The following is a 24,916-nucleotide window of genomic DNA, read 5'->3' on the forward strand; positions in this document are numbered from 1 at the left end:
TTTTATGATGTACTTTATTATTTACCTTCAGAAATATAAGAAGACATAGTAATGCTGTATTCTACAGAAGAGAATATTTAATACCTGACTTTTTTCAGTTACAAAATTAACAATGAGTATATTATATAAATGATTATATAACTATATAAATAATGCAGACCTAGAATTTCTTTACCGATGTAGGTTATTATTTGTATGTTGTTATTTTGGTTTTCGGTTTGGCACAAGCCTCAGAAAATGCATGTTTGCATTGCTGCTACTTTTGTAGTCCTAAACGAATGTGATGTGCTGACATTGGGAGAAAAGTGCAAAAGAGGGATGTAACATTCAAAAGCCGCTGAAGCAGTGAGATTTTTGAACCCATTTTGGTTCAAAAGTGCTTGTGTGCTACCGTCTCCCAAAAGCCCCAAGAAAGTCTTGTCCCATTTCTTACAATCCTGATTTTGTGGATGTTCACTTTTTATATCATCTCACTTCAACATGAATAATCTTCTTTGCCAAAATACTTCTTCAACCCAAAAGCTTTTATGATCTTTATCCTTTAGTGAAGCACAAGCAGAGAAATTGTAATGCAGATGTCCACAAACTGTAGGCCATATAGTGTAGTAGTAATTATGGTCAATCTATCCAATTTCTGTGCCAATTGTCCTAACCATGGTCGCAGGGAGCCTGAAGCCTATCCCAGGGTACTCGAGGCACAAGGCAGAGGACACCCTGGAAAGAGTGGCAACCCATCGCAGGGCACTTACCCGTTGGAAACCCCTGAAGCACGGGAAGAACATGCAAACTCCATGCACAGAGGGTGGAGGTGGGAATCGAATCGAGGCAGACATGCTAACCACTAAGCCACCATACCCCCAGTAACAGTACTAATTAATACTATTTACTCACAATACCATGTTACAATAAAAAAGACTTAGGAAGCACCTGTGTGTCCTGACTCTGAATGCCTTAACAAGATATATCAACTGACCTTCCATATCGACAGGTTTAATGGAAACTAAAGCACATGTGACTCACCTCCAATGTTTTCATTTGTAGCCATTATTTTTAATTACATTAAAAAAGACTTCAATATAGGAAGCACCCGTGTATTCTCACTCTAAAAGCCTCCTTTCTCCTTACTCCTAAGTTTAAATTGATATGTCCTTAATGATGAGGAACTTTAATTGATTTCGGTGTCACAGGCTGAAGAGCATAGGATGGAGGAGTTGATGTGGTGCCAATTAGAATATTAAGACGAACCCATTAAACTCAACATCTCACAAAGAACCTTTGGCTAGGGATTTACTTAAATAGGCAGAGATAACAATAGGTGGAGTTTATATTCTGGTAATGATGAGAGGTGTCCAATTTAAAAGCTTGATGGTGGTAGTAAGAGTGGGCATAGCAGGCATTACTGAGGGATAGGTTCATCAGAAATAGAGATTCATAGAAATAATTATATACATACATGATGCACAAACAAATACTTAACACAATATTGTATACATATTTATGCAAATTCTGACCCATGTGTATGGCCTATGGCCTATTAATCTTTCCTTGACCATTATAATGACTGGCTAATAATTATAATATTTTGAAAAGCTATTCTCTTGAAACTATGTGCTGAATTTGACCCAATTTTTAGAAACACAAGCAATATAGTACCTGTGCTGCTTTTGTCAATCGAGAATGAGTTCCTTCCTTCCTATAAACATGAAAGTCATCTACGATGCTATGATGACTGTAACCAGTGTAGTAGCTTATTAGTCTGGCTCAGCCCATGATTCTTTTATGCTGACACAGAGCCATGTAGGAAACAAACTTGAGGCTGGTGGCTTAACAGAAACAGGTAAGACTAACACTAATACAAGGTGTCCGAAAAGTCAGGAACCAATGGGAATATGTTGAGCAAATATATCGATCAGAATATGTTGAGCAGAATCTGCAAAAACATGATACAGATACAGACTGAGAAAATACGTAGACCGTAAGGGTGGAGCATATGATGTAAATAATAAATACAGAACTAACTATATGTAGTTTTACTGTCATTGGTTCCTGACTTTTTGGACACCCTGCAGAAGTATCATGCTCCAGTTTCTTGACGTTGAGCTTTAAAATCTGTGCCGTAATATCATGACAGCTTTAAACAGCACATCAGCCGTACAGGTGAAAGCAGCTACCCTCTGAAGCTACCGTCTTATCTCAGTGATGCGCACAGCAACTGTTGTTCAGACTCCTCCAGTAAGAGATTGCTTTACCACCCATCAAGGTACATCTCAAGGTACATTTAATGGAACTCAAAGCACTTTTCACTTACATCCATTGTTTGCATTTGTAGCCATTATTTACTGTATGTTACACTGCATTGTAAGGGCATGTGATGTGATGCACAAGACTGCACAGGAGAATGGTCTAGTCTCTGCTTAACCCCTGACCTTCATTACGAAAACCCTGACCCAGATCCGCATCCCTATCAACTACATGACCGCACTCCTAATGCGGTGTTACTGGGGAGGCCAATACATTGTTATGGTATTTAACAATGATTTTAATGCAGTTGATGTTTCTGGCAATACTCCTTTTACTCACGTGTCATTTGTTTCAATTGCTGTTGTTTTTATAATACACCATCTGTGAGTAGACTGCCACTGCTGGAGGCAAAATGGAGATCATGGTAATCCATCAATATGCTCCCTAAAAATATGGATTTTAGTGTTCGAATTAACTATTGTCACTTAAAAACCTTGAATAAATTGTAAAAAAATTTCTCTTGTTGGTGGCACGTTGGCAAAGTGAGTAGCACTGCGATCTCAACCCTAACTAAGACAAAGAGGTTACTGAAGAATGAATGAATGAATGAATGAATGAGTTTTCCTGGTTCTTTGATTCTGGGCTCATCAGCCATGGCTCCTTCCATCTCACTAACCACTCCACATAAGAGAGTTTCCCAATTATTATGACCCTTCTGACATCAAAGGGTGAAGGGGAAAGTGCAGACTTCTATGCCAATTGCTTGTATAAAACAAGCCGTGTCCTTGCCTTGATCTTTAAATCAGACATGCATATTTTTTCATCTGGAATCCACACAGAGTTTCATAAATGAGGCAATCTGGTGATAGGATTCTGACACCATATAATCTGATTTATGGAGACCCCACCCCCCCAAACCCCCCCGCCGCCTCACTCCCTTGAATCTAACTGATATAAAGTGTGAAGGTCAACATCGAAGACGATAAGGTGAAATTGTTCATCTCACTATCTAGCGAAGCCTGTTTGATGACTTCTGCAAACAAATGTGAGCCAGCAGCATAGTACATCATGATGATACTAATTGTCCTGGAAGAGTGCAGGTCCTGGCGGGAGCATTGTGATAGTTGGCTAAACACACAGATGATGTGCTCGAAAATGTCAAAGCCCCTCCTATATATGAGGAATTTATTATTGCTGGCTGCACTTCTTCTCTTTAAGGCCATGTCTCTGTCAATCCCATTTCATATTAGGCCAACCTACATGCAGAAGATCTATTACGGTATATCTCTATTCTTCCCTGGGAAATTTCGAAACATTCCCTACCTTTAAAGAACACACTTAACCCATCAGCATCTTTGGGCAAGTTGTTTGCTTTTGGCTTGGCACGGCATATGTGTAAAATCTTTTCAGCAAACTTTAAAATGGAAATTTATACTGTCTTACCATTCAAGTGAAACTCAGCACTGAAATCTGCTTAAGGCTCTCTTATGCATTGTATTAATTGACACCGAGGTAAACAGAAATGAATGGACTACATTACAAGATTTAATTATATGGCAGCATGGGCTTGTTCAACAAATATCCATGAAGGAATTACAGTCTGATCATGACAGGCTACAGGGTCCCTGCTGTTCATTTCCTTATTATTTATTCAAAACAGCAGAAATAATGTTCCACTGTGAGTAACAGGCTGTTTTCAAAAAAAAAAAAAAATCTCCTGTGACCTGTCCTAGGATAAATCATGACTAAAGTCATTTTCACAGCCTTGCCAGGTATGTTACGTTTATGATAAACTTGTCTGGTGAACGCTGTCACCTCCGTATCTGTGCCTACTCTCGAAAATACAAATGATCAAATTCATATCAGCTGACAACCAGTCACAAGATCCATAGCATCTAAATCACCAAACGTCTTCATGAAAACCTGTTTGCAGTTTCCCACAATCCTCGAAACAAACCCAGACATTTATTTTTTTTTACTGTTTTTCTTACTGTTTATTCAAATTGTTAACTATTAATTACATTTTATTAAGTATTTGCAAATAGATAACACTTCATTTAAAATAAATACATGTCCATAGTACTAGTTAATGGGCATTTACCTCTTTTAACTTTGTTAAAAGAGGTAATAATTTAATAATTTAATTTAATAATTTAATTAATTCTTTAATTAATAATTAATTAATGCTTTACAGTTGCTTAATTAATATGGGAAATTATAGTTATAATAATAATAAAAATATAATAACTAGTTATACTTATGATAAAGTATAAATGTTATAAGTGCTATCTGTTAAACTCTTTACTAAGACTTAATACTTAGCTAATTTATTAATGTTTATTAATGTACTTTTACATAAAAATGCTTAATAATATAGAAAATAATATGCTAGGTATCTTTACTATCATTAGTCAAAGCTTAATAGACTCTTTACTTCAGTGTTAATGAATGTAATTACAAAGAACAAGTGAAAACAAACAGAAACACATGGTGCATGTAGCAAGATCCTGACAATATCCTGGGGCCCTTAATCAATTATCAGTTACCCTCCAGGGCAACTGCAGGGTGTAGTGGGGTGTAGTCTTGAATTGGCCTATTTATATTGAAATAGGGGACATAAATGGTTGGGTTGTAAAGCATTTCAGCTACTGTATCAGTGTCTGTTTAGTGCTCCAATATCTGTATCCGTATTTGGAATTTGATGTGGTCTAAACTTCAGGCGTGGTTTTCTTTTCCCTTTTTTCCTTTTTTTTAATTAAACATGAACCCTACTGTTATTTCTTTGGAAACACTGCAGCACTGTGACCATGGTGTGTGAATTCTGGCTCCAGTAGTTACAGCTACATCACTCCAGTTCATAACTACCTCAACAAGAGATGTATTTTTTTTTCTTCTTTTTAAATTTTATTTATGCAGTTTTTTTTTTTTGCTGATACCCACCCACATTAATTTATTTATTTATGCATGCATGCATGAATGCTTTCTTTTAATTATATAGTTCCCAATATATAAAGGAACTATTAGTCTAATTTAAACCACCATGACACTGACCAGGCATTTACTAAGGATGAATAAACAAATGCTGTAAATATATCCTGCAGCACTGTTATGTTCATGTGGTCTTTCTTTGTTTTCCTGCTCACATGATGTTTTCTTATTGCATCCCATGGGATCCTAGTCCCACTACACACCTCTAGTCTCAACCAGATGTCCTTTGAGCCTATCTGACAAGTGTTCTAATATAATAATAATAATAATAATAATAATAATAATAATAATAATAATATTTGTATCTGTTTAGAACACATTATCTGTTCAATTAAAATAATGCATTGATATATGGCTATATCCCTAATAAGTAGTGACCATATATCTAAGTTATATGCAGTAGGAGAAGACTTATTTTCAGGCCAGGAAAATACCATCTTACTCCTACATCTGCATTTGAGAGCATTCTCAAGTAGTGTTAATGCATGTGAATGTATTGAATGTCTTGAAGCATTAGTTATTGTGATCAATAAAACACAGGAAGCATTAAAACATCTTGAAAAAAAAATGCATGTGCTTTGAATATGAGGCTCTGTGTTTCATTGTTCCAGTTTGCAAACAGGCTAAACCTTTACGAACAAATGTAACTTCTGAGAGCAAAATGTGTTATTATGGAAATGAAAATATTTGGGGTCTGGCTGCCTCCTAATCTCTCCACCCTGATTACATTCTCTTCCGTGTCTGGCTCCATTAAGGCATGCAATGAAGAACACTATCCCTATCATACACACATGACTGCATTTATTGCAGTGACACCGGGTCAGACTTTACTCGCTTCTGTCTTATTTTTCTTACAGAATATTCTTATATTATTACAGAATGTCATAACAGGATTGTCAAGTTTTCATTGTATTATTCAATATAATTAAATTCTGAATTTAATGAACATTTGAATGAACAACAGAACGAGCATTTATTTGATCATAACTTAATTGATCTTGACCTCAAAAGCTTGACCTTGTCTTCATATAAATTGCTCTTTCAGTTTCTGGCTGGTCCTCAAACAAACTATTCCAGACATAATATAGACTAAATATCCTGTTAATGTCCTTTTAAAAAAACAGGAAATTACAGTCATTTGCTTCAAGGTGCATTTAGTGGCAGTCTGGCATTTGAAGTTAAGAAGTTGACATGATGGATTTCCATATGTTCAGGTTTTGACAGAGATTAACACGTTGAATACCTGGCGGAAACTGTATGTGTAAGATCTTGCAGAATAAAGCAAAGACTTTCCATTTTATCATCATATTTTAATGACTAATGCTTATCTTTGTTCTCTCTAAAATAGATTTCTGTGAGCTTTTTCGTGAGCTAATGTCTGCTTTTATAAGATAATGGAGGATTATTGGATATATGACACTGTTTGCTGTATTCCTAATTTCCTGGTAGCAGGATGGATAATAAATGCCATTGATCTGTGAAGCAGTTATGCAACAGCAGACTTCGATTGGGTCATCTAGACATTAATGACCATTATATATATATGTTATATATATATGTTTATAATAATATCTACAATATAGCACATGATGTGACCTATTTAGAAAAGCTGGTGGGACATTTTCTCATGAAAAATAACTTCGCTCAATTAAATTTCATTTAAAAGAAAAACATCCTGCAAATTCCCTCAAGCTGTGCTGGATAGGAAAAAAATATTAACTAAATGAACTGAGCTCAGTTTTTTTTTTCTTGATAGAAAATCTGTTTCTCACATGCTTACCAAATCAAGTTAATAAGGATTTCTGTACTTAGGGCCATGATCACTTACCCTATTTCTGAAGATCTACCTAAAACTTGCCTGGTGAAAAATCCAGTTCTTTGTAATGAGATAGGACACAGGAATGTGAAAATGGAATTCTCTTCCATGCTGATCAAGGTCATCTAGGTGTGAAATTTTACAGTAAAACAAACTGGGATTATAAAAAGAGATCTTTCTGAAAGATTAAGCAAATAAATTATATATATATATATATATATATATATATATATATATATATATATATATATATATATATATATATATAACCCTACTTTTTTAGTACGAACTTTGTTATAAATTTAGTTTATATTCATTAGTTTTCCGGCACAAAATTAAATGTTACGGAAAAATGTCAGTAAAGAAAGCAACATATTAAGAAAGTCCACTTTTCAGACTAAAAATTCAATGATATTCTATATAGTGGGTCTTTTTACCTTGACTGGGGATGGATACACTACACACTATCCCCAATCTTGGTCTTTCTTCTTATTTTATATATTCCACCCCTCTTCCCCAACTTATTATTATTTTTTTCACTCTGAAATGCTGCCATGCCTGTTCTTATCTGGCCTCTGAGACCCTACACTTCAATTCATCCATTGCTCTGAAGAAAGTGAGCTGCCACAGCTCAGGAACACTGAGCCCTTGCATTCAGTAAGCCAGGGTCAAACAGACAGGAATTATACCAAGGATTGAATTTCTGACAGTCAACCCAAAACTCAAGGGAAGAAACGATAGACTACATCGTGCTGTGGCAGCGTGCTGTTGTCCTTCACTAACAATGCTCTGACTTGGTGACATTTACAGATATGATTAATATAATTCCAAGACAGGCAGCCTCAAAATCCTAATAACAACTCAATTTATATAGATGGATTTGATGATCAATTGAAAGGTTAGGTCAGCTTAGCTGTCATCAGGTGGATAATCCTATTGATCTGTCTATTTAGAATAAAGCCAGGAGGCACTGGAGGAGCTTAACCATGAGTGTGTTTATCTTGTGTGTTTTTTTTTCCCCTACATGCTAAAGCTGTGGGGGGAAAAAATCACCTCCAGTGATTCTGTGATTCTCTTACACAACTTCTAAAGTTTCACTTTAGTTGACTTCTCTTGATGTCATTCTTTTAATGAAAATACACTACTTTAAATACAATTTCAAGAAAAAAGTCCTTTCTGCATTTCCCATGTTTCTACTGTAATGTGACAGTTAGGAAGTTAGGAATTCCTAGGAATCATATTATATCACTTTAATGTAAGCTTTGGTAATAAGCAAGTAGTACATGGCTATTTAATTATTAATAAACTATCTTTTAATAATCCTGTACTGTGAATTAATGTGGGTGTTAGCATTAATTAGTGCATTAAGGTACTTATCATTAGTGAATACATTAATACATAAATAACAAATCAGTGTAAACATGCAACAGGAAGATTAATATTTAACACGTTTTATGCATGATTTAAATGTTTGTTTATTTGATGGCAAAATGTTGGAACCTCTTTTTTAAATATTTTTTTTTTTAAGTATTGTAAAACTTATTATATGAACTATCAAGGGTCTCTAAAGTGTATGAGAGAAGCAAAACTTGCAAATCACTGAAAAAATGGCGTGGCTGCTAGAAAAAAGAAGTCATTTTCATTGAAAAAATATAACACCAAATTTCAATTTGCAGAGCATGACTTTATTCAACCCAAACTTCTTCACTTCTTTAGCTACTTCACTCGAGTTCATAATTGGTCTCAACCAGATTCCCTGTAGAGCTTTCTGGCAAGCTTTCTGTCTAATATGACTGAGTAAGCTAGCTCTTTTTCAAAACAGCAATGACTTTGAAAAATTAGAGAATTGTTATTTATAGTATTTATCAAATTTACTTCAGTTTTTGGGTTTGTTACATTCCAGAAATATTCGAAAAGTTTGCTAGATCAGAATCTACTATGAAGCTGGGATGCGGTGCTGCTGCTAGTCGTTTCAGTGGCATTTTCATGATAATGCTTCTAGTAAGAATTTCCATGAAATGTTATCAATGAAAACTTATTTTTTTTTGGAGACCCCAACACAGCATGGCTAGGCTACATGGAGCAGTCGCTGTATAAATAAGCGCATATTTCTTTTGTGAATTTCGGGCCAGTTTGCATAAAAATATGGTTTTATTTTGGAGCTCAGTAATGGAGTGATTTTGGGATATCAGCCTCCCAGGGAAATGTGCTGCTATGTGGAGGCTTTAATCCAAGCATTGGAACAAAACCTGATTGTACAGACCCACAGGCCAACTGTTATGTGTTTAGTCCAGGTCATCTGAACCTCACACCAATCCTCAAAGACAGCAATAACCTCAAGTCTGCGATAAATGAGAGCGCAACGGAGCTAGTGCATCTCTGTCAAGTCTTAGTTCTGTACATTATTAATGGTAGTTTCAGAGAGGATTCTTTAGAGGCTCACATACTGCTCAGCTGGTGAAGCCGGTGTAGTCAGTTATGCAATCACTGACATGCACACCACTTTCATCAGAGCTTTCATAGTCAGCCAGCACTCAACTCCTCTCTCAGACCACTGACACATTATTGCGTGTGTGAAATAGTCCATACACCAACAGAAGCCCAGAAAGTTCAACACACTCATGCAGGTTCAAAATTCAGCCTCTATATCTAACAAAATGAGTAATGTCATTAACACTTGATTGGAGGAAAGCATGAAAAACGTTGATATTTGCTAATCAACAGCATCTTTAAAAAAACACAGATTTAAAAAAATTAAATCAAACCAGAAGATTTAGATACAGGGAAAAATACTGTGAAACTCTGAGACACTATAAATGCTCAGTGCACATCAAAAAAGATTCTGTTGTACAAAGTCAATTCTGGGAGAAGGAGAATAACTTTATCATCGCAAAATTGTTAAATATGGAAGAATCTTAATCTTCACAAAGACATCCCTCCAAATTTCAATCATTGCATAGAGAGAAATGTGAATATACAATTTGAATATACAATTAAAGGGAATCAAAAACCACTTGAAAAAATCAATAACTCAAGGCCTGTGGGCCAAATACAGCCTGCTGCCTCTTTTCATTTGGCTGCTTGAACAATAATAAAAAAATTAAAAAATTTTATTGAAATTGCACATAGTACCAACTTCTGAACATCTTCACAGTAGACCAGCAATATTTCAAATTCACACTAGACCCACAGAGTAATGACTATACAGCGTACATGGGCTTGCACATCACAGGGATGAAACGCTGGTTATAATCGATGCCTAGCTGTATGACAGAAGAGAGATCAGCATCTAAAATGATTCAGAAACACATCAGGTGTTGTCCTTTAGTGTGATTCAGTGATCGACTCCAAATCCCAAATTGTATCAGCCAGAGTAGAGTCCAATAAACATGCTGAAAAAAGAAGTTGATGGAGCGCAAAGACGAGAGATGGAAGACTAAATACATGGAAATTAATAGACTACTATGGTCCTTCAAGGGCTCACAAAAAAATTTGTCAAACCCAAATTATGCAAAGGATGATATGGCCTGTGCATAATTTGGGTTTGATACCCCTGCTCTAGAACAACTGCCCCAAAAACTGAAATCTGTAAAACCCAACAATGCTTGTGGTCCTGACACTATCACAACTGAAATGCTCAAACACAGCACACCTGAGCTGCAAGTTATTTAGCCTTGTCCTCAGTTCGGATTGTTTTCTTGACATCTTGAGCCAAAGCCTTGTAACACCAATCTATAAAAGTGGAGACAAATTGGAGCCCAAAAAAATGTACAGAAAGTAGGATTCAAGTGGAGTGTATGGGTTTGTTCCACAGGGTTCAAATACCTTAAACTCTTACATACTGCCACTTAAATTACTGATTGCTTCCAAAGACCACAAAGTCTCTGTTGAATTAAAATATGTCATAGCAGTTCAAGCACTTTCCAACAGTCTAACATGAACATCCATTTGCTTCTGCTGCAGTTTGTGGTTTAGATAAGTAGACATATTTACATTCCCCGCATGCTAATAATGTGACTATCTCACTATCATGAAATACTTCTGGAAAAGTTTGCCTTATCTTGACTTCTTGCTCATCCTAAAAGAGTTTGGATTTCCGACAGTTGCTTTGTCATATATTAAGACATTGAAGGTGAAATTATAGCAGTACCCTTGAGCTCTCGTTTGGCCGTAGCGTTATTACTGATGGCTAATCCACTGGCGTTTGCAGTCGAACAGCTCTCTGGTGTATGCTCATGACATATGCTTATTGAATTTGTCATGCTGAAGCCAAGTAGTCATTTTTTCCCAATGTTTGTGGATTAAAAGTGCCCTTTCCACTCATTTTGTTTAAGTCACTGATATTTAGTCTAAACTACTACAGTAGCTAAAAGACTAGCTAACACCATATTGAACATTGTAACAAGTAACACTGAACAAGTAACATTGACACTGGTTAGCAGATACCTTTTTAGAGAATGACTTACAAAAATGCTTTGTAGTCTCTATTAAAAACATATCCTCATATAAGTTCAATAAGTCAGGGTCTAAGAATGCCTTCAAACTAAAATCCAGCTAGGCGAAGGTTAGTACAGCAGATTTGTGTGTGCGTGTGTGTGTTTACATGTCATAAGCCTTGTGCCTTGTACATAACCCTACATGGGGTCCTGGGGTAATTTCCTATTTTACAGGTGCTACTCTGTGATTTTATTTCCATCCAGATCAGCCATGTCAGTGTTTTTCTCTGTCCTTCTTTAGAAAATTACAGGGCAATTACCTACTGTTTTTCACCAAGCTCAGCAGCCATCTGATAATTTTAGTCCCGTCCGGATACACATATCCATGATTTTCTAAGCAGATGTTGCCTTGTGCTGGAGAAAAAGATGTTTGACTGCTGCTACTTGTCTTATTTCGTCTCGTTGCGCACATATCAGTGACTCTCCCCCAGACATTAAACACTTCTCGATTCGCAAAACGAAAAATGGATGCATTAGAAGAGGCACTCAAGCACATACTTGGTCTGGGTGCTAAAACCTTGACTATACACACTACCTGGGAAAACATTTTCAGGAGGAAAAAGAAAATAAAGTCATTGAGAAAAGCAGGTTTCCGCCGGCTGATTCGATGAGTCATTATAATGGCAACTACAGGTATAAAGCATTACTTTATATTCACATATGCACAGTAGTCTCATCTTTTAGTTTCCTGTAAATAATAACTATTTTTTTCACTGCCAGTTCCTTAAATATCTAATGTTAAATGCTGAATGGAGCACGATCATATGATCATATAAGTTGAAAATACAACCCACTAGCAACTCAAGCCTACTGTGGTAAATTTATTGCGGTCCTGATGTGAGAGTTTTATCACTGAATTGTGTAAAAAAATTATTACAGGCAACCACCTGATAAACTCCCCCAATCCAAATAGGGCTAAACACTTCCTTTGTCTGATGTGGCACTCCAAAAAACGGGCTAGGCAATACTCAGAAACATGATGCAGGCTAAAGTTCAGATGATTGCGTAATGCTAGGAAAATATGTTAAAAACAATGTTTTTTGTAGATGGTGTGTGTTTCAGTGTCCACCTTCTTTGTCGGGTTTCATTCCATGCTACCAAATTGATGACATAACTGCATTATTTAATCCTTGCACTGGCACTACAGTGTAATATGATAGTTAATCTCAACCATTTTTAATGTGATGTTGTACACAAGGTGCAACCTGGGTGTGTTACTCCACACCTCTCTAATACGATTACTTTAACATGAGTAATACCTGTGCCTCAGACTGGGTTCCTGGGTTCCAGCCTCTCCAGCCAGCATTGCTGACTTACTTCTTTCTGCATTCCTCCTGCATGAGGACGTTGCCTCCAAGGACAATTGGTGCATCAGTGCATAGCAACCTTGATATTTAATTTAGCTATTTGTTAAGAAAATTCTAGAAATAACTTCCTCTGCTTCCATCACGGGTTGGCTATTGCACGGCAGATGGCTGTGTTTGCTTGAACATGCATCAGCTCACTAAACCCAAATGAGCACAGATTTGTTGTTAAGTGCACACAAGCACATTCAATTAACATTTCAGGACTGGGTCCAAGATATACAGCATTCTAAAAAAAAAAAAAAAAAAAAAGTACTGACAGCTGTCCAGCAATCCCACGTTTAGGGGATGAAACAACCTGTTATGGCTCTGAAGATTCTCGCTCCTCTCTCTGAGCTGTAAGAAACCCAAGTTTAACCCAAGATAAAAATTCAGGTGACCAGTCTCTCTTTTCAGAGTTCAAGGCCTGCAAAGTGATTTCTACAAGAATGAAAAAGAAGACAAAAAAAGTTTCCTTATATGTGAACTCTCATAGAATCGTTTGATTGATTTATAGACCTACCAGACAGGCATATTGAATGAATTCATTTGGTAGTGCAAAGATGTCACCCACAAATTTCATCTTTTTCATCTTTTTTCCTGCAAGATGGTATTTCATAATTTGAACAAGTTCTTACTTTCTAACATAGCAGCTATAGGCAACAATTTCTTACAACATTGTGTTTTTACCCTAGGCAAAATGCACCCAGTGAGTAAGTAAAGCAGAAAGTATGGAAAAAGGGGAAATTGAGATAAGGCTAGGGGGCTTCTGCCTCATTGAAACCCAAATGAGAAAATGGCAGTGCATTATAATCAAGTAGCTTTCTGCCTAGTAGAAAATTGAAATCATTAGTAGCAATATATGTAAATTCAAGAACTTAACATCCAGCATTAAACGTTATTAGTTCCAACAGTGATTGAAATTTGTGAGACTTGTTAGTGTGTTTAAAATATACTTTTAAGCAACCTCTTGTTAGTGTAAAGAATTTACATCTTGAGTCCAGGTTATATAAAGGGAGTACTGTAATATAACTGCAAACTAATTTTAATTAGTATCTTAATCAGGAGACTACAATACTTGCTTAACTGGAGGTCATGGGCTGAGGATCATAGGAGTTGCAGACATGGACGTGACACAGTGTAATAGTAAAGATGAATTATTTGCCCACACTAGAGTTTGTGCTGAGCCTTTTCTCTGGAAAATTTGGTATTATGGTTAATCAGAGTTACCAGACAATGAGCATTAGGAGGAAAATGCAGTGTGTAAGGATTTTCCAGGACTGATGCTGAGAAACCTTTTCTTCCCATACATTAACAGATGAATGAAAGTGTTTTCAAACAGTGTTTCGGAATATATTCAGTGTGGAATCTCATCTCATGATTAAGCCAACTGATCTACCAGCAGTATAATACACATTGCATCACTTTTTGAGCTTGAAAATATGACAATTTAGGCACTCTACCTGGCCACTGAAACTGAAACTGACACTGATGTTTAATTGTTGGCAGAAAGCTTTCCAGACATTTCATGTGAATTGGACCACTCTGGTGGAAATTATGTAATTGGAGATCCTGTGGGTAATTTTGGAAAGAGGTACCAGATGACATGCTTTAAAAAACATCAGTTGATGATGACCAGTTAATGATGGCCATTAGAATAGTTGTATGAGACAGGAATGAGATGGGTAGATTGGTGAAAGGACAAGGACAATATAGGACCAAAGATGATTAGGTATGGTTAGCTGTAGGATGCCAATGGTTAGGTGACAGAAGGTTCTAGACTCTGCACAGACTGCACATTAGATTGGATCTATTGCATTGTCTCTCAGTTAGGTGAGGGCCAACTAGAATTTGCTACTTAAAAGGGTGATGGTTTGTTGTATACCTGGATGCCCTAAGCTGGGTGATGTATGATCCCGTTGAATGAGGTGCTCATTCACTCATGGCTAAAGGTGCAAACTGCTTTGAATTTGAGGTTCAATGAGGGATGTAGGTTCGTCTTTTTATGTCCTCATTATATCCTCAGTGATTTCCCAATGAACAGGCGCCAGGAAGACATTTTAGGACAAACGTCAAGAGATCCTTCATTAACCCAAGAATGCACATCTGCTTTGAGATGAACCTTGAACTTTGTGAAGAAAAGGAAAAATGTGTTGTCTGTATTACTGAAAGATATGTATATAATTAAGTGGTAGCTCAGCAGTTCTAAACCATAAAGTTGTGAGTTTAAATCCCAAGACTGCCAAAGAGCCAGGGGGCCTCAAGCCAGGGGGCCCTTAACCTTTAACTCATCAGCTACAGTATATGCTTGGATTTGCTTCTGTCTTACTTTGTTAAATTGTTTAAAAATAAAAATGTCTTCCCAATGAGTGCATTTAATTCTATAATGTTCTTAACCCTTGTGTGGTTCTCAGTTTTTGCTCCCATTGGAGGTTTTCGCCAGGTCAAACTGTCCCAGGACATAATTAAAATACCACAGATATGAAACAATTACACAATTACACAATTCCAGTGTATATATGGTCTCTAACTCCCTTCCAAACAATATTGAAGTTAAATATTTGAAATTTACCTCTTACTTTTAGCAATGAAAATGTCGTTCATCTTTTTTGTACGACTTAAGCAAAGAATCAACATAATCAAAACATTTGTAGCGTAAATCATGTTTTTTCTTGTAAAAAGTAAGCCAAACAATGTTTTCATGACTATTGAAAATGATTGTGTTTATCCGCTACTCTAAAGTTTGGTCTCTATCTTATTATATTCAAAGTAGAATTGGCTGTGACAAAACAAATGCCATCTATAAAGAATAAACAGAAAACACAAAATCTAAATTGCATTGTGTTTTTTTTTTTTCATTTAGGCTTACAAAAAAATGAATCATCCTTCTGAAGTAACATTGGATAAAACAGAACAGTGTATGTGCATTCATGTCTAAAGTAGATAAACTACATTCTAGTAACTAGAATAATGAATTGAGCAGAAAAAAAAAAAAAAAACATTTGAAAGTGCATGTCTGTCTACACAGCAGATGATGAATAAAAACTTACAGTGTGTGTGTTACAAATGTACTTGCTGCACTTGGTGCATGTAGAAGGTGTTTTCGTGGTCTTTGTTGGTGCACGGCAACACTTCCTCTATTTACCACCAGCTGCAACCTACAATGGTGTAATGGTGAAAAGTCTTTGTTAGACACCTAATACTCCGAAAATGTTCACAGATGCTCACACACACCACACATACTGATAGCAAAAAAGTCACTCTCACTTACTTTGGGCACTGGAAGTGCTTGCTGTCTGGGACGTGCAGTTTGGGGTAACAGGAGGCTCCTCTTGAATCCTTCTCACCATGACTGCAGATGCTCAGGACCTTGGGACTTGTTCTCTTCTCTGGATATGAGTAGTCACAAGTGCCTTACATTGTGTCTTTGAACTCACATTTTAATTTAATATCTACCCTGACCATCTGTTTTCAAGTACTCTTTTCAACCATTTATTACCTTTTGGTAAAATTGACCCAAGAGCCATATAAGGGATGTAAATGTGCAGGGGGTATAGGATGTGTTCAAAAGAATTTTTTATTTTTTTTTGGTTGTACCTGAAAATAAGCCAAGGCCACTGAGATTCAGGTGGAAAAAATGATTCGTTCTATATATTATTCTTTTATAATAAATGGCTCAATTTGACCCGAGGGCTGAACGAGGGCTGAACGAGGGCTAAACGTTATTTGTGTGTAAACAGCGGTTATCATAAACAATCATATCTGGCGAGTGGATATAATGGTAATCCTGCTGACTGGACTGTTCATTTTTAGATTCTATTCAAGTACTATTCAAGCAGAGAATCAGATGAGTATGGGGGAATACATGGTAGTAGCAAGATTAGAGTGCTTTCTGCTATATAGATTTTCATTTTGGTAGAAAGAACTAGCTCCACTCAGGTGCAGCTTTTTATGTACTTTTCAAACATCATTGATATCTTCAATTTTCTGCAGTTGGAGCAGATTTGATGACTTTAGTCCTCACACACACACATGCATTATCTTTCCATGGCTGCAAAGGGATGAAACAGAGGAAATATGGAAATTCATCCTCTGAAATCTGTGTTCAATTATTACATTATTTTCTTTAAACAGTTACAATTAGTCATTTAATTTATGTGCTAATGGTTTTAGTCATCATTTTAAAGTTGGCCATAGAAACCAATAAAAGGGAATTGTGAGATTTGTCTTGATTAGCATTCATTAAAATCCTGTAATGGGAATAAAAGTCAGACAAAAGGTTAAGTGCGCTGATTTTTGTCTTCAGGGACGGATTCTTTCTTTATTATACTGAGCACTTTGTTAAGGTCAGTGCTGTTTTCCATTTCATTTGTCATATTACCTCTCTAGAAATTAGAAATTAAAGCCATAATGTAATTTAAAGTTTTCAATTTTAGTTACGCTGATTATATGTATATACAGATTTATTCAATTTTCAGCATATGAGGTATTATTTTTGTTATTAAAAGTGTTATCCTAAACCAGATAAAAAAAAAATCTCTGATGCAGGCCTTGCGAGGTTCATTCAAATTCAAATTCATTTGGAAGACAGAATCAGTTGGTTAAACCATTCCACCAGTTAGTTATTAAATGAGTTTAGTCTACCACTGATTCCATATCCTGTGAGGTTTTAGTGTCGAAGTAAAAAAGTGATAAAGCATAGGCATGTACAGTATGTTCACTGTAGCTTTATAAGCTAACTGAAAGTGGGAGAAATAGCAGTGGAGTGCACACAAACCACAATCTTGCCTTATTTTGCTGCTTTCTGTGGGCGTCATGCTGCTAAAAATATTTCTAAAATACACCAATTCATCATGTAATGACTCACGACTTGTGGAACTCCTGAGCTGTCATCCCTTCCCATCTTTCTAGCACTAGCACTGATCAGGAGTTCTTTATGTTACCGGGGAGATGCCACTGTCAATACGTGATCTGACATGGCCACACAGGACATTGTGTACCTCTTAATGTTACACCACTTCTCAAAACAATCATACTGGACTACGCTATTGATTTATTAGATATAATGCAGCAAATATAATGTCAAAATTATGCAAAATAAACACCATGATTCTAATTCAGGTCTCAATAATCTGGTTTATTCAATAACTAGCTGAGGCAGATTTTCATTTGCTCAAGCTCACTGACAAGCATGAACACTCTTGGTTGATTTTACATTTTACATTTGGGGTTAATGAGTGGCCAACACTGATTAAAAATATTTATCTTTTCCAAAACTAGTATAGTGTGTTTCTTGTTATGGTGTTTCCCATGTACTGTACATGTCATCATTATTAAAAAATGTTCTCCACAGGTCTTCATGGGTTTCCACTTAGGTACTCTGATTTCCTGCCACCTCCCAAAAACAGGTAGGTAGATTGGCTCTAAGTTTCCCCCAGGACTGAATGCACATGAATATGTATGTGTGTGTATGTGTGTGTGTGATGCCCTGCGATGAAATGTCCTATCCAGAGTGTATTTTTGCTTTGTGCCCAGAGTTCCTGAGATAAGCTCCAAATTCCCCACCACCCTGACCAGGATAAATCACTTACTGAAGATGAAATAATGAAAAAAGTGAAAGTACTCAACCCTAAATGTACACTAAGTGACCACTTTATTAGGAAAACTAATACTAATACACACTAATACTACTCAGGACTCACCTTTGCTCTCAGAACAGCCTCAATTCTTCATCCACAACGCTTTGCAAACATTTGTTTGAATTTCTGGTCCGTGCCGCAGATTTGTCAGCGGTGCATTCATGCTGTGAATCTCCCCTTCTACTACATCCCAAAGGTCCTCTATGGAATTCTGATCTGGTGGCTGAGAAAGCCATTAAAGTACACTGTCATGTTCATGCAACTACTTTGAGATGACTTGTGCTTTTTGACACGGTTCATTAAAATGCTGGCAGGAGCCATTATAAGATGGGAAAATTCTGGACATGAAAGGATGCACATGGCCAGCAACAGTACTCAGATAGACTGTGGCATTCAAATGATGCTTGATTGGTATCAAGGGGCCCAGTGTGTGCCAGGAAAACATTCCCCACGCCGTTACACCACCTCCACCAGGCTGAACTGTTGACACAAACTGGTTGGTCCATGGATTCATGCTGTTGATGCCAAATTCTGACACTACCATCTGATGTCACAGCAGAATTCAACATTCCAGACCAGACAACATTTTACCAAGCTTCAGCTGTCTAGTTTCAGTGATCCTGTGCCCACTGTAATCTCAGATTATTATTCTTGGCTGACAGGAGTGGAACCTGATGTAGTCATTATAACTCAAATAAAGAGTGTTCGTTTGAGGTGTGTCTACCTGTTAACTCGAACCAGCCTGGCCATTCTCCTCTGACCATTCTCATTAACAAGTTGTTTCTTTCTTTCACTGGATGATTTTTTTTTTGTCACGCCATGGGCAAAGCCACTGAGATCACATTTTTCCCCATTCTGATGTTTGATGTGAACAAACCCCATCAATATTGTTGTATTGCTATTTTAAACTCAAAAAAAATTTAATAAAAATGAAAATGAGGAAACATTTGATGGTCTCCAGTTCCTGTGGCCCTGCCTCTAGCCATCCTCATTATTCACCTCAGCTTTATTTTTATATGTGTCTTGTTACCATAATGTTATACAGCCTACTCTATTATTTAAGTTTTATCTTGGCAAAGGTTTGCAATTTGTGACCATAGCATTATAAGCTTCCATCTCCCTTTCTTTCTTAAGTCAGACTGAACCTAACAGTAATTGGGGTATTCCAAGTGCTAGTGTTTGACTGAAGGTTTTTTTTTAATTATATATTTATTTTAATAATTCACAGTATAACTTATTATAGCAAAATTCAGCAGCTAGATAACAACCTTCTAGTTAATAGGAAATTACTAGTTATAACAATAGCACACTCCAAAAATGAATACACTCACCTAAACACATGAATGCTAAAGAAACAGTGCCTCTAGGTTTATTATTGTTAACATGGATAATTTTATTTTAGATACAATTCTAAACCAAATTTCTTCTTGTAGCTATTTGTCACTGTTAAAACTGAAGCTTGCAATGCATTCTGGGCATTCCCTAGAACCCACTATGGCCATCATGCCTTATAAAAATGAATTACAAGGGATATTTCTTAAAATGGTTTCTAGTAAGAATACTAAATTGTGCTTGGGAGAGAATTTGGGTTTCTTATGCACTTGCTTTCCTAGTTCTAAGTTCTCTAGATCGTTATTACACACATGGTTAGGTTTGCTAAAAATGATCATTAATATCCAGATAACGACAAAGTCATGCTTGAAAGACATGGGTAAGAAACTCCAAGGCACAGGTTTATGGGCTTAATAGTTATTAAGCTAAATAAAAAGGATATCCCTTGATGTGCTTAATTTAAGTGTGTGATGTTCAGTGTGGCAAGAGGAACGTCATGTAGCAGCATGTAATTGGGCTGTCTCTTCACGTCTCCTGGAACCTGGAAATCCATTCCACACTAAAGCAGAGAGTAAATTACATACACATTAAAAAAAAACCTCTTTAAGTCTGATAAGGAAATTATCAGAAGTGCAGATAACCCATACTCTTGGAAGAAGCTTTGTTGCTTTGTCCTTCTAACCTGATCTCCATTTGGGAATCTGTAATGCAATATGAAGATTGATAATCAGAAGCAAAATTCAGGTAAAATACCATTTCAGTAGCTTATAGCAAATCATTCACACAGGGCTAACTCATATAAATGGGCTAGCAAATCCAAGCCTCTCTTTCAAGTAAAAAAAAAATATAAATGAGGCTCAGTTTTTGGCATCCACATCATCTTATTTGCTGTAAACAAATGGTACAAAGTGGATTTTCTTTAACTTTTGTGGAATCAAGAAAAATAACACAATCAGTCTTAAATAAAAATAGATCTTGAGGCTGATTTCTTTCTAATTCAAACTACGCACCATACTGTTGAGACTCATGTCTAGTGATTACACGGTGTGAAACCATAATAAGCCTCGACCATAATTTTTTCATAACAGCAATGACAGGTTACAGAGTAGCAGAATTTTTTTTAGTTCTTCCATTCAATATCATGAGAAGCCGTCACAAAATTGACAGAAGCATCACGTCCAACCTGTTCAGAAAGGTGGTAGATAATAAAAAAAGGTCTAGTATTGCAAGCTGTGTTATCCTGCATTATAATATAATGAGTTTCACACATCTGGAATGGCTTTCTTTTTTCAATTACAGTTATTCAGCACAACCGTATGCTCATGTCCACCCTGATTCTGCCCACCAGCTCTTGCTGACCTGCTGTGAGGATTGCTAATCGCTGTTTTCGACTGTTTCTTGTTACCATTAGCCTTATACTGCATTTATACCCTTGAAATAAACTATATATAAATATACATTGGGTATGTGCTTGCATCTCAGAGCACACTTCCATAGACATATGTAAACAGATTTATCTGGTGAAGTAGGAATAAAAATAAATCTGTTTATACAGATGGAGGGCAAATTAAAAGAAAAGAAAAAAAATAGCCACTGTGTTATGCTGGGGTGGAGGGGCATTTATTTTGCTGGCTAAAAAGTTTTAAGCACAGTCCTGGTCTTTTGGTTTACGTGATATCAATTTAAATACTCTGAAATTAGACAATCTAACCAAAGAATAGGTGTATGTGAATCAATAAATGTTTATTAAATGTTTAGTGAATTGAGAAGAGTAAGAAATGAATCTATATTATATAATATAAATATATATTAAATATATATATTTATTATAGATTATTCTAAGAAAAATCTACTATATATACATGCATTCCAAAAACCTATAAAAACCTATATAGGTGTGAAATTAAAATATATTGGTGCTGAATTTTGGAATTTTAAACATTGAACATTTTTATAAATATAATTGATTTGTATCTCTGTTTAATAGAAAGGTGCCTCAACATCCATTATTTGTTGAACACACTGTACAGTCACAGGGCTACAACTTCAAGACTTGGTCTTAGAAAAAATCCTTATCAGTGGGGTGGTACCATCAAAATGACTTCTTTTGTAACTTTAGTATGTACCTTTATACCTTTAAAAATAATTTAAGGTACATAATTGCACCTTAAGGTCCATTGATATACCATTAAAGCTTTAAACAGTAACTAAAGGTCGACTATAGAATATCTACAAAATGTGTTCCCTTTATAGTGCCATTCCAAAGACAAGTATAGTTTGCTACCTTTATTTCTGAGACTGCATGCATTCCTGTTTAAAAATGTAGAAAACTCATATTTGCATGAAAAGTTGAAAGGGACAAGGGTTAAAAATCATCAGAATTCTTATGAATGTTGCATTAAATCAGGCTGATCTATCTTTCTCCACCCCGGGTTCCTGTGAGCAACTGCCAAACATTTCATGAGCCAAGTCAGACAAGCCAGAGCAGTGAAACTGAAAAATATACAGGAGTAGGAAAGGAGCAGAGCATTACTCCTGCAAGACCAATAAAAGAAAAAAGCATTACAAAGCACAATTTATTTCTTTTGTCTCCTAGCTGCAGCCCATACACGTTAAAGGTAACTCCCCTACCATAAATTTATTTTATCAACATGTGAAAACCAGAGCTAATGTGGCCTTCCCTTTCTGTTTATGCAGCTTTGCAGAAGCATTTAAGAAGCTGCATTAAGTATTGACAGAGAAAGAGGGACTCTACTGTTCTTCCCACACTGGACCTCATTTATCAAGCTGGATACAAACAAATTTATTCATAAATCATTCACAGGAGCATCTACACAAGAAATGTGACCTTCATAAAAACTCAGTTCATTCAGGAAAGCATTCATATCCTACAAGAGATCCTGAGTTTATGTAAATGTACTTATAAGGAGATTCAATATGTAAACATCAAGTAATGTTGGTATATAATTGGGGTGAGATACTGCAATTTTCTATACAGATTACATTATCAAGTTTTAATAGCTTTCTATTTCAATTTAATGAAACTTTTCTGAAACTTATTTGTTTCATATTAATGACTTGAAAGAAAGCAATGCATAACAAATCCATAAATTAGGACAAGTAAGATTACATTCAATTAGGACAAAAGAAATGCTAAGAAATAAAAAGAGGAAGAGTTTGAGTGTGTACAGTAGCCAGTTTGCTGCAGTGGCTGAGCTGTATTACTGGAAAATGTAGCACATTCTGACCTTAGGAGATGCTCTTTCACCATTTAGTCATCATTTTGTTATTTTCAGCTCTCTGTACGCTTTGCCTTTGTGGCAGGTATGGGTGTGGGCAGGTGTAGTTTAGCAGGTAGGTGGTGTATGGGGATGAGTTGATTAACATGCCACACCTGACACCTATTTGCTCTGGGTTCTTAATGAGCTGTCTGTTTCACGTTCTCGCTCTGAGCATTACGCTGGGTGTGTGGACGTGAACTGAGATAAGCCGAGAGGGCTAAGCCAGCCGAAAAGAAGCGAAACTTCCCTTTTTTTCTTTTTTGTTTTGCTTTTTACTACCGTGCTGCAGCACAAGCTATGAAGAAAAATAAATAAGCTCACGAGCGAGTTCACCTGGGTTTTAGCTGTTTTTCTGAGTAGCATGCCCTTGAAGTCTTACCACCTTTTATTCAGTTTTGTTGGCATAACTACATATATACTTATACTTATACATAAATATAAATCAGCTGTGCCAATGTATGGGTGAGTGATATTTGTCAGCATACACATGTGAATATGAACAAAATCAGAATTTGGCCAGAAGTTTTACTTTGTTTTGGCATTTACACACAACTGTACTAAATGACAGATAAATGAGGCCCATAGTGAGTCTGACATTGTGAGAGTTCCAGTAGATGCTCCTAACCCTGTATTTAAAGAAACTCGGTCAGACGTACATTCACCTGCCACTTTAATAGGAACACCTGTACCATCTGCACATTCATGCAGTTATCCAATCAAGCAATTATGTGGCAACAGAGCAATGCATAAAATCATGCAGATACAGGTCAAGAGGTTCAGTTAATGTTCACATCAACTCGACTCAACTCAAGTTCTATTTATAAAGCACTTTCAAAACCATTAAAATGGACCACAGTGCTGTCCATAGATAATAAAATACTGAAATTCATGAAAACATAAAATAACAACATCATGAAAAGCATACAGCCAATCCTTCACAATTCTCTGACCTAATCAAACGCCGAAAGCTTGATAAAATAAATAGGGCTTCAAGTCCTTTTTAAAAATGTCCATGCTCTCAACCGAGACCGTGGAACAGTTAGGAGCATAGTTTGAGAGGAACGTAAATGACGTTGAGACTGGTAAGAGACTAACATGTCCTTTATATACTCAGGAGCCTGATTGTGCAATGCTTTATAGACAAACATTAACACCTTGTATTATAGCCTGTATTTTACAGGTAACCAATGAAGAGATATCAATACAGGGGTTATATGAGCTTGTTTTCTGGTGTTTGTCAGAATTCTTGCAGCAGCATTTTGGACATACTGAAGACAAGCAACCAGGGAATCACTTATGCCTATATAAAGAGCATTACAATAATCCAACCGTGTGGAAATAAAGGCATGCAAAACAGTCTCCAAGTCCTTGTTTGAAAGGATAGGTTTCAGTTTAGTCAATTTTCTTAACTGAAAAAAAGATGTTTTCACAACGCTATTAACTTGACGATCAAAGCGGATTTCAGAATCGAAAATTACTCCAAGATTCTTCACATAACTATTATTGGACAACAGTCCATAACTTTCAATCAGGTCATCAAGCATCAGTATGGGGGAAAAAGCTGATCTCTGTTGCTTTGACCACGGCATGGTTGTTGGAGTTTATACAGAATGGTCCAGAAATGGTCCAGGGCAGTTCTATGGGTGGAAATGCCTTGCTGGTAAGAGAGGTCAGAGGTGAATGGCCAGACAGGAAGGCTACAGTAAACCAACCACTCGTTACAACTGTGGTGAGCAGAGAAGTGCCTCAGAACACACAACACGTAGAACCTTGAAGCAGA

This window comes from Pangasianodon hypophthalmus, chromosome 12 (assembly GCF_027358585.1).
Source record: "Pangasianodon hypophthalmus isolate fPanHyp1 chromosome 12, fPanHyp1.pri, whole genome shotgun sequence".
NCBI classification, from domain to species: Eukaryota; Metazoa; Chordata; class Actinopteri; order Siluriformes; family Pangasiidae; genus Pangasianodon; species Pangasianodon hypophthalmus.